Below are 10,561 nucleotides of genomic sequence, written 5' to 3' on the forward strand. Positions count from 1 at the left end.
ATAGCTAGAGAAGATACAAATTTTTTCATATGTCTGTTGGCTATTTATATGTCTTCTTGGGAGAAGTGTCTGTTCAGATCCTCTTCTTTTTTTTTTAATTGAATTCTTTGTTTATTTGTTGTTGAGCTTTGTGAGTTCTTTATACATTTTAAATATTAACCTCTTATCAGAGCTGCTGTTTGTGACTATCAACTCCCATTTGGTTGGCTGCCTTTTTGTTTTATTGTCAGTTTTCTTTTTTCTGTACAGAGGCTTTTTAGTGTGATATAGTCCCATTCATTTATTGTTGCTTTCACTTCCCTTGCCTTTGGGGTCAAATTCATAAATTGTGTCTATAGCCAAGGTCCATGAGTTTAGTACTTATATTTTCTTCTATGTAATTTATTGTTGCAGATTTTATATTTAAGTCTTTGATTAATTTTGAATTAATTTTTATACAGGGGAACAAATTGTAGTCAAGTTTCATTCTTTTGCATGTGACTTTCCAATTTTCCTACCACCATCTACTGAAGAGGCTTTCTTTTCTCCATTGTGTTTTTGGCCCCTTGTTAAAGATTAGTTGTCCATATATATGTGGTTTTATTTCTGGGGTCTCTATTTTGTTCTGTTCTTCTGTATGTTTCCTTTACTGCCAATACCATGCTGTTTTAAATACCGTTGCTCTGTGGTATGATTTACAATCAGGTAGTGTGATACCTCTGGTTCCACTCTTTTTTCTCAAGATTGCTTTGGTTATTTAGGAATTTTTATGGTTCCATATAAATTTAGTGATTTTTTTCTTCTAACTCTTTAAAATATTACATTAGAATTTTAATAAGATTGCATTAAATTTGTGTGTCTAGCACAATCCTTGGCACATATCAATAATAAGAGTGAACATTCACTGAACACTGAATACATGCATGATACTGTGATAAGGACTATAAGTAATCTTTTCTTATCTGAATTTAACAGATAAAAAATCAAGATATTAAAAAACTTACTCTGTTTAATACTCCTTTTTTTTAATGAGAGGAAAGGAAATAGTGAGACAGATTCCTGAATTCACTTTGACCTGGTGCTATCTGGTGACAATTCTCAAATCAACCAAGTTATTTTTAACACTTGAGGCTGATGCACTCGATTAACCCAGCTACCCTCAGTGCCCAGGCAGATGCTCTATCCAATAGAGCCACTGGCTGCAGGAGGGGAAGAGGCATAAAAGAGGGAGTGGGAGGGAGAGAGAAGCAGATGATTACTTCTCTTGTGTGGCCTGACTTAGAATCAAACCCGGGATATTTCTATGCTGGGCTGACACACTATTCACCGAACCAAATGGCCAGGGCTTCACCATTCCACTTTTAAAGTCTTTTCTGTTGATTCTACTGTGCAGCCAAGATTGAGCATCTCCAGATTAAGTCATTTGTGGGTGGAGTTTTCTGTTATTTCAATTTAACTTTTTCAGTCAGATTGATATCTCTTTCAGCTCATTAGCACACATTTTGTTATATCCCTGAAATGTCTTTTTTGCTGCCAACCTGGATTGAAATACCTGGGTCACCACCAGCCAAATTCCCAATTGGGATATATAGGATGATATTGAAGATAACAGAAGCTGAAAAAGGGAAAGTGCATTCTATGAGGTAGCTAGAGTAATAGAGAAAGCAAAAGATGATATTTGCATCACTTCACTTCAATAAACATTCTATGAGTCTCTGCTATGTGACAGGCCTTCTATTGGATTGTGGGGGTATTTAGAGGGATCAGACCTAACTAGAATTTTACAAATTTTAATGTACATATGAATTACCCATATATAATCTTAAAATGCATATTCTGAATCAGCAGGTCTAGTTGGCACTTAAGTGCTCACATTTTTAAAAATGTTTCCAAGAGATGATAAATGTGCAGATATAGGACCATACTTTGAATTGAAAGGATATAACCAATGGGCTAGAGATAGAACAAGGCAGAATTAAATTAGTGCTATAGTCCTGGTTGGATAGCACAGTTGATTAAAGCATTGTCCCAATACACAGAAGTTGACAGTTCAATTACTGGTCAAGACACATACAGAAACAGGTTGATGTTTCTGTCTTTCTCTCCTTTCCTCTTTAAAAGCAGTAAATAAAAAAGATTAAAAAAATGCTATAATAGAAGTTGAGTGAGGTGATGTAAGAAACCAAAATCTGGAGAGGACTTAATAAAGAAAGGGAGTTAAGGATGATATCACTGATATTTAACTGCAACTGGTGGTCAAGATGTCCATACAATAGAGTAGAAAGGATTTTAATATAAAAGTTTCAGGAAACCAATTTTCTAAATCAATTCTGTCATTTATTCACTGCATGATCTTGGACAAATCTTTTTCCCTTTCCGGGCTTTACAATTTGGAAATGGAATGAATAGATGTTCTCCAAATCTCTTACCCCTCTTGACATTTTGAGTAATGATTTGATGATTACATTTGCTAAAAGAAGCAAAAGGTACAAAAAGTAGAGTAGAATACTGAACCTCAAGGAAAAATAGAATCTAAGGCATACCTTTTAGGGGGTGAACATTACATGCTGCCTACATAATGATGAGTCATAAATTTATCTTTTCATTTAGAAGTTCAATAAACAACTCAAGTTAACATGACCTTGATTGATGTATTGGTTTCTCTACTGCCACAAAACAACTTCTTTATTGTTCTTTTTAATTTTAGATCACTCTTGATTATTCTCTCCCTCTATAATACACAAGTCAATGGCAAATCACGTTGATACTGCCTCCAAAACATATCTTGAATTTGTCTTCTGGTTCTCATTTTCATTGCTATAACTCCAATACAAGCACTGTCATATCTTGCACAGTAAATAGTTATTAAATAAGTTAATCAAGAGACAAAGAGTCACCAAAGCAAAGAAAAACTTTATAAGCAGGCACCCCCAATATAGATCAACTTCATTATTTTCAAATTCAGATAGAAGCCAGAAAGATAAGTATCATCCCCTGAATGCTTAATATATGTCAGATTCTATAATGGTAACTTATACATGTATACAACTATTTTAAATATGTAAGGCTACATTTTACAGATGAGGAAACTGGGGAGACCATGAGAGTTTAATTCACTTTTACAGAGTCTTCCAGCTTTATGTGGTTGATCCTGAACTTGAAATTTGTCTGCATAATACTTAGATTAATTTTCTTTTCCATTCTAAATTTTTCTTTCCTTTTATCCATCTAACCTGCCTACATAGTTTCTATTCTCCAGTGTCCAACACAAGAAGGGTGCTTGCAAGTACAGAGCTCAAAATGATTGACCCCATTTGATGTACCTTTGAGATTGCTTTATTGTGCTGGTCTCCTTGGAAACCATCAATCATCATTCTTTAGGGAAGGTACAGATACTTGACAGCCTTATTAGAGTTACCTGCTCCAAAACTGTTCCAAATGGATACCAATGATTTTAAGTGATTAAGTCATTATCTAGGAAGTCACCCTGGGACATTTTTAGCTTGCTGCCCAGTAACATGGTAAGCCTTCTGATGACACTTAACAACATCTCATGACAATATGAACACCACAGTTACGAAGGTCATAATTCATCTATTTATTCAACAAATATAAATTGAACATCTATTTTTTACCATTCATGATACTAAAATATAAGGATACAAACAGATAATTTTTTTTCTTTTTTTTTTCGGTGTGTGTGTGTGTGTGTGTGTGTGTGTGTGTGTGTGTGTGTGAGTGACAGGGACAGAGAGAGGGACAGATAAAGACAGACAGACAAGAAAGGAGAGAAATAAGAAGCATCAATTCTTCGTTTTGGCACCTTAGTTGTTCATTGATTGCTTTCTTATACGTGCCTTGACTGGGAGGCAACAGCAGACTAAGTGAACCCTTGCTCAAGCCAGTGACCTTGGGCTCAAGCTGGTGAGCTAGCTTTGCTCAAACCAGATGAGCCTGCACTCAAGTTAGCAACCTCGGGATTTCGAAACTAGGTCCTTCGATTCCCAGTTCCATACTCCATCCACTGCGCCACCACCTGGTTAGGCAGACAGGTAAATTTCTTACTTACATAGAACTTATTGTGTTATGGCATTTAAGAGAAGTAAAGTAAGTCAATAAATAATAAAATTTTAGACAGTGATAAATGCTATGAAGAAGGTAAAGAGAGTAAGAGTGTAAAGAATAGTGTAGGGAAATTTTAGATAGGATAGGTGGTCTGAGAAGGTCTCTCTGAAAAGGTATCATCACAAATTAAATCAGAATGATAAAAAAAAAGCCGATAAAGAATGAATATGGCAGAAGAACAATTTAGGCAAAAACATAGGAAGTGTAAAGACCCTGAAGTAAAAAGTAAACTTGATATATTTGTTGAACAGCAAATTTTATATATATATATATATATATATATAATTTTATATAATTATAAATATATAATTATATTTATTATATATATATAATTCAAAAGGAAAGTATTATAAGAGGAATATAGCAAATTAACAGGGTCCTAATTAATTTGATTCAAAGTTAACTGGAAATCAGAAATCATTGGAGGATTTCAGGCCAGGGAATGACATAATTTAATTTACATTTTAGTAGAGTAAAACAAAATTAAATGTGAATAATGGATTTTAAGGGACAAGAGTGAAAGCACAAAGACCAATTATGAGGTTACTATTGTAGCCCAGGTGAGATATGATAGTGACATAGATAAAAATGGAACAGTGCAGATAAAAATAATTGACTGGATTTAGAATTCAGGTTGGAGGTAGAGGGACTAGTAGCATAGAAGTTTGGGAGTATGCAGAGATTAAGGAATTATGGTTTAGCTCAGCCACTATCCAGTTATGTCAATTGTGCCAAGTCTACTCTTCTTTTAAAGTTTTAATTTTCCCATGCTTACTTTATCTAATACAGTGAAATCTGTATAAAATAAATATACATTTTGCATACTAACTTACAAAATATCCTTAAATTAATTTTCCATTTTTTATTTTGATTTTCACAATCCTATGAAATAGTTGGGGCAGGAGCAATGAGCTCCATTTTTTTGGTGATGAGGATGACATAGAATAGGGTATACTTAAGAGTGTAAGCCTCAAAGAAACCATATAGTACCTGTTGATTTGATAAAAACACCTGAAGCTTCCAGTCAGAAAGCCTAGTGTTAATCATGGCATAGTCAAGTTACTTTCCCTTTCTGATTTTAGTATTTTCAAGTATCAAATTACATTCCAAAGTTGGTTAGCAGCCTTTTGTAAACACAAAGTTACCATCACATATAAGCCCATTGTTATAAATGTTTATCTACCAACACATGGAGTTTATCTCGACAGATGAATTATAATTCTGGAAGTTAAGATCTTGAATTTGTCAGTTATTCAATTCTGTCGTTTTACTCTAGAAAATAAGGCCAAGAAGTCAAATTTTACTTGATATGTTATACAGGAGAATAAAGGAAAAGATCATATGTTGACTATCCACCTTGTGATTAACCTTTTGTATATTTTCACTCATTTACTCTTCACAGAAACTTTATGAGGTAAGTTTTATTATTTCTACTTTCTATAAGTCACACAGTTAATTAATAATAGAGATCAGTTGTCTGATTCCAAATCCTATTTTCTTTTCACTCTGCCATATCTTTGGTAGCCAGCTGTTGCTTGGGTCTTTCTCACTTCAGCCATATCCAAAATGTTTGAGTCACTGAACTCCAGGAAATACCAGAGATCTTACAGAGCTGCTAAATCAATAATTAAATCTTTTTTCACCTTGGTATACCAGTAACTGGCATTGTGCTTATATATAATACATTTTATATATATAGTGTAAGATAAATATTCAGTAAAAGTTTATTGAATTAATCCATTCATCTAAACATATATATATATATATATTATATATATATATATATATGTACTCATCTACTTGTATACTTACCAACCACATAGTCAGACTGTAGTGGTTAATAGCATGGATCCTTGGGTAAAATTATATGAATTTAAACCTTGCGTATTACTTTTACTATTGGAAAGACTTGGAGCAAGTTTGTTAACAAGTAGATTTTTTTTCATCTGTTAAATTCAGATAAAAAAGATTACCTTAAAGTTCTTAGCAAAGTGCCAGACATGTAGTCAAGGTTCAATGAATGTCAATTCTTATTATTGATATCTGTCTAGGATTATGCTATACATACTGGATTTACATTGATAAATCAAGCAAAAACAAAAACACTCCTTCCCCGTTGGAGTTTAAAGATTAGTGAGGGGGAAAAGAAACATTAAATAAACAAATAAATATGTAATAAAAATTTTAACAAATTGTAGGAAGTAGGTAAACAGAGCACAACCATATAGGGTAATGAGAGTGGGGGGAAATGGAGCCTATGAGAGCAGGCATGGAAGCTCTCTTTGAGGAAATAACACCTAAGTCTGAAGGAGGAGAAAGACTGAGTTATACAATGAGCTGGTGGTATGAAAATGTTTAATGCATAAGTAGAATTATCATATTTTCTGTTTTTTGGTTTGTTTTTAATTAATTTTAATGGGGTGACATTGATAAATCAGGGTACATATGTTCAAGGAAAACATCTCTAGGTTATTTTGACATTTGATTATGCTACATTCCCATCACTCGAAGTCCAATTGTCTTTCATCACCTTCTAAATGGTTTTCTTTGTGCCCCTCCCCTCTCCCAACCTTCTCAATCTTCTCCCCCACCACCCCGTAACCTTCACACTCTTGTCCATGTCTCTGAGTGTTATTTTTATGTCCCACCTCTGTATGCAATCATACAGTTCTTAGTTTTTTCTGATTTACTTATTTCGCTCAGTATAATGTTATCAAGGTCCAGCCATGTTGTTGTAAATGATCTGATGTCATCATTTCTTATGGCTGAGTAGTATTCCATAGTATATATGTACCAAAGCTTTTTAATCCACTCGTCCACTGACAGACACTTGGGCTGTTTCCAGATCTTCGCTATTGTGAACAATGCTGCCATAAACATGGGGATGCATTATTTCTTTTCAAACACTGCTATGGTGTTCTTGGGGTATATTCCTAAAAGTGGAATAGCTGGGTCAAAAGGCAGTTCGATTTTTCATTTCTTGAGGAAGCTCCATACTGTTTTCCACAGTGGCTGCACCAGTCTGCATTCCCACCAACAATGCAGGAGGGTTCCCTTTTCTCCACATCCTCGTCAGCACTTATTCTGTGTTGTTTTCTTGATGAGCGCCATTCTGACTGGTGTGAGATGATATCTCATTATGGTTTTAATTTGCATTTCTCTAATGATTAGTGATGTTGAGCAGTTTTTCATATGCCTATGGGCCATCTGTATGTCCACTTTGGAGAAGTGTCTATTCCTTTCTTTGGCCCATTTTTAGATTGGATTGTTTGTCTTCCTGGTGTTGAGTTTTACAAGTTCTTTATAGATTTTGGTTATTAACCCCTTATCAGATGTATTGTAAAATATATTCTCCCATTATGTAGTTTGTCTTTTTATTCTGCTCTTATTGTCTTTAGCTGTGCAGAAGTTTTTTAGTTTGATATAGTCCCATCTGTTTATCCTGTCTTTTATTTCAATTGCGCGTGGAGATAATTTGGCAAATATATTTCTGTGAGAGATGTCAGAGAGCTTACTGCCTATGTTTTCTTCTAAGATACTTATGATTTCACGGCTTACATTTAAGTCTTTTATCCATTTTGAGTTTATTTTTCTAAACGGTGTAAGTTGATAGTCTAGTTTCCTTTTTTTCCAGGTAATTGTCCAATTTTCCCAACATCATTTATTAAAGAGGCAGTCTTTACTCCATTATATGCTCTTACCTCCTTTGTCAAATATCAGTTGTCCATAGACCTGTGGGTTCATTTCTGGGTTCTCTGTTCTGTTCAATTGATCAATATGCCTGTTCTTATGTCAGTACCAGGCTGTTTTGAATAAAATGGCCTTGTAGTATAACTTGATATCCGGAAGAATGATAACTCCCACTTTATACTTCCTTTTCAAGATTGCTGAGGCTATTCGTGTTCTCTTTTGGTTCCATATAAAGTTTTGGAATATGTGTTCTATATCTTTGAAGTAAGTCATTGGTATTTTAATTGGTATTGCATTGAATTTATAAATTGCTTTGGATAATATAGACATTTTAATGATGTTTTTTCTTCCTAACCATGAGCACAGTATATACTTCCACTTGTTTGTATCTTCTCTGATTTCTTTTATCAATGTTTTATAATTTTCCGACTACAAGTCTTTAATCTCCCTGGTAAAATTTATTCCTAGGTACTTTATTTATTTATTTTTGTTGCAATTGTAAAGGGGATTGTTTCCTTAATTTCTCTTTCTGACAGTTCATTGTTAGTGTATAAAAATGGCACGGATTCTAAGTATTAATTTTATATCCTGTCACCTTCCTGAATTCATTTATCAAGTCTAGTAGTTTCTTGACTGAGACTTTAGGGTTTTCTATATACAATATCATATCATCTACAAATAATGACAGTTTTATTTCTTCTTTTCCAATTTGGATACTTTAATTTCTTTTTCTTGTCTGATTGCTGTGGCTAGGACTTCCAGAACTATGTTGAATAAGAATGGTGAAAGGGGGAACCCCTGCCTTGTTCCTGATCTTAAGGGGATTGCTTTTAATTTTTGCCCATTGAGTAGGATGTTGGCTGTGGGTTTATCATAGATGGCCTTTATCATGTTGAGGTATGTTCCCTGTATTCCGACCTTGCTGAGAGATTTAATCATGAAAGGGTGCTGGATTTTATCAAATACTTTTTCTGCATCTATTGAAATTTTCCTGTGTTTTTTATACTTCCTTATTTTTATGTGATGAATCACATTGATTGATTTGCGAATATTGTACCAGCCTTGCCTCCCAAGAATACATCCCACTTGATCATGGTGTATGATTTTTTTTATATATTGCTGAATCCGGTTTGCTAATATTTTCTTGAGGATTTTAGCATCTAAATTCATCAGGGATATTGGCCTGTAATTTAATTTTTTTGTGTTGTCTTTGTCTAGTTTTGGAATCAGAATTATGCTCGCCTCATAAAAGCAGCTTGGAAGTCTTCCTTCCTCTTGAATTTTTTGAAATAACTTGAGAAGGATAGAAATTAGTTCTTCTTTGAATATTTGATTCAATTCACTTGTGAAGCCATCAGACCCAGGACTTTTCTTTTTTGGGAGTTTTTGGATAGCTGTTTCGATCTCATTTGTTGTAATTGGTCTGGTTAGGTTTTCTGATTCTTCCAGATTTTTAGAAGATTATATGTTTCAAGCAATTTGTCCATTTCATCTATGTTGTCTAGTTTTTTGGCATACAGTTCTTCATAGTATTTTCTTACAACATTTTCTATTTCTGTTGTGCCAGTTGTTATTTCTCCACTCTCATTTCTAATTTTATTTGAGTTCTCTCTCTTTTTTCTTCGTGAGTCTGGTTAAAGGTTCATCAATCTTGTTTACCTTTTCAGAGAACCAGCTCCTGGTTTCATTGATTCTCTGTATTGTTTCTTTAGCCTCTATGTCATTTATTTCCGCTCTGATCTTTATTTTTTCCTTCCTTCTACTAGCTCTGGGCTTTACTTGCTGTTATTTTTCTAGTTCTTTTAGATGTAAGGTCAAGTTGTTTATTTGAGCTTTTTCTAGCTTCTTGAGGTATGCCTGTAATGCTATGAACTTCCCTCTCAGGACTGTTTTTGCTGTGTCCCATAAATTTTGAGTTGATGAATACTCGTTATCGTTTGTTTCTAGTATTTTTTTTTGTATTTTTCTGAGGTTGGAAATGGGGAGGCAGTCAGACAGACTCCCGCATGTGCCTACCTGGGATCCACCTGGCATGCCCACCAGGGGGCGATGCTCTGCCCATCTGGGGCATTGCTCTGTTGCAACCAGAGTCATTCTAGTGCCTGAGGCAGAGGTCATGGAGCCATCCTCAGAGCCCAGGCAAACTTTGCTCCAATGGAGCCTTGGCTGCGGGAGGAGAAGAGAGAGATAGAGAGGAAGGAGAGGAGGAGGGTTGGAGAAGCAGATAGGCACTTCTCCTGTGTGCCCTGGCCGGAAATCGAACCTGGGACTTCCGCACGCCAGGCTGATGCTCTACTACTGAGCCAACTGGCCAGGGCCTGTTTCTAGAAATTTTTTAATTTCTTCTTTGATCTCATTGTTAATCCATTCGTTATTTAAAATCATGCTATTTCGTTTCCAAGTGTTTGAGTATTTTTTAGTTTTTCTGTTGTGCTTCATTTCTAATTTCATGCAATTGTGATCAGAGAAAGTGCTCGATATGACTTCAATGTTATAAATTTGTTGAATCCGCTTTTGTGCCCTAACATGAGGTCTATCCTAGAAAATGTACCATGAGCATTTGAAAAGAATGCATATTCTGCTGCTTTAGGGTGAAATGTTCAGAAGATATCTATTAAATCAAGTTGATCTAGTATGTCCTTTAAGTCAGCTGTTTCTTTGTTAATTTTCTTTCTTGAGGATCTATCTAGCGATGTTAGTGGGGTATTGAAATTTCCTACTATTATAGTGTTGCTGTTGATCTCACCCTTTAAACCCATCAAAGTCT

Source organism: Saccopteryx bilineata, chromosome X (genome assembly GCF_036850765.1).
Source record: "Saccopteryx bilineata isolate mSacBil1 chromosome X, mSacBil1_pri_phased_curated, whole genome shotgun sequence".
Taxonomy (NCBI): domain Eukaryota; kingdom Metazoa; phylum Chordata; class Mammalia; order Chiroptera; family Emballonuridae; genus Saccopteryx; species Saccopteryx bilineata.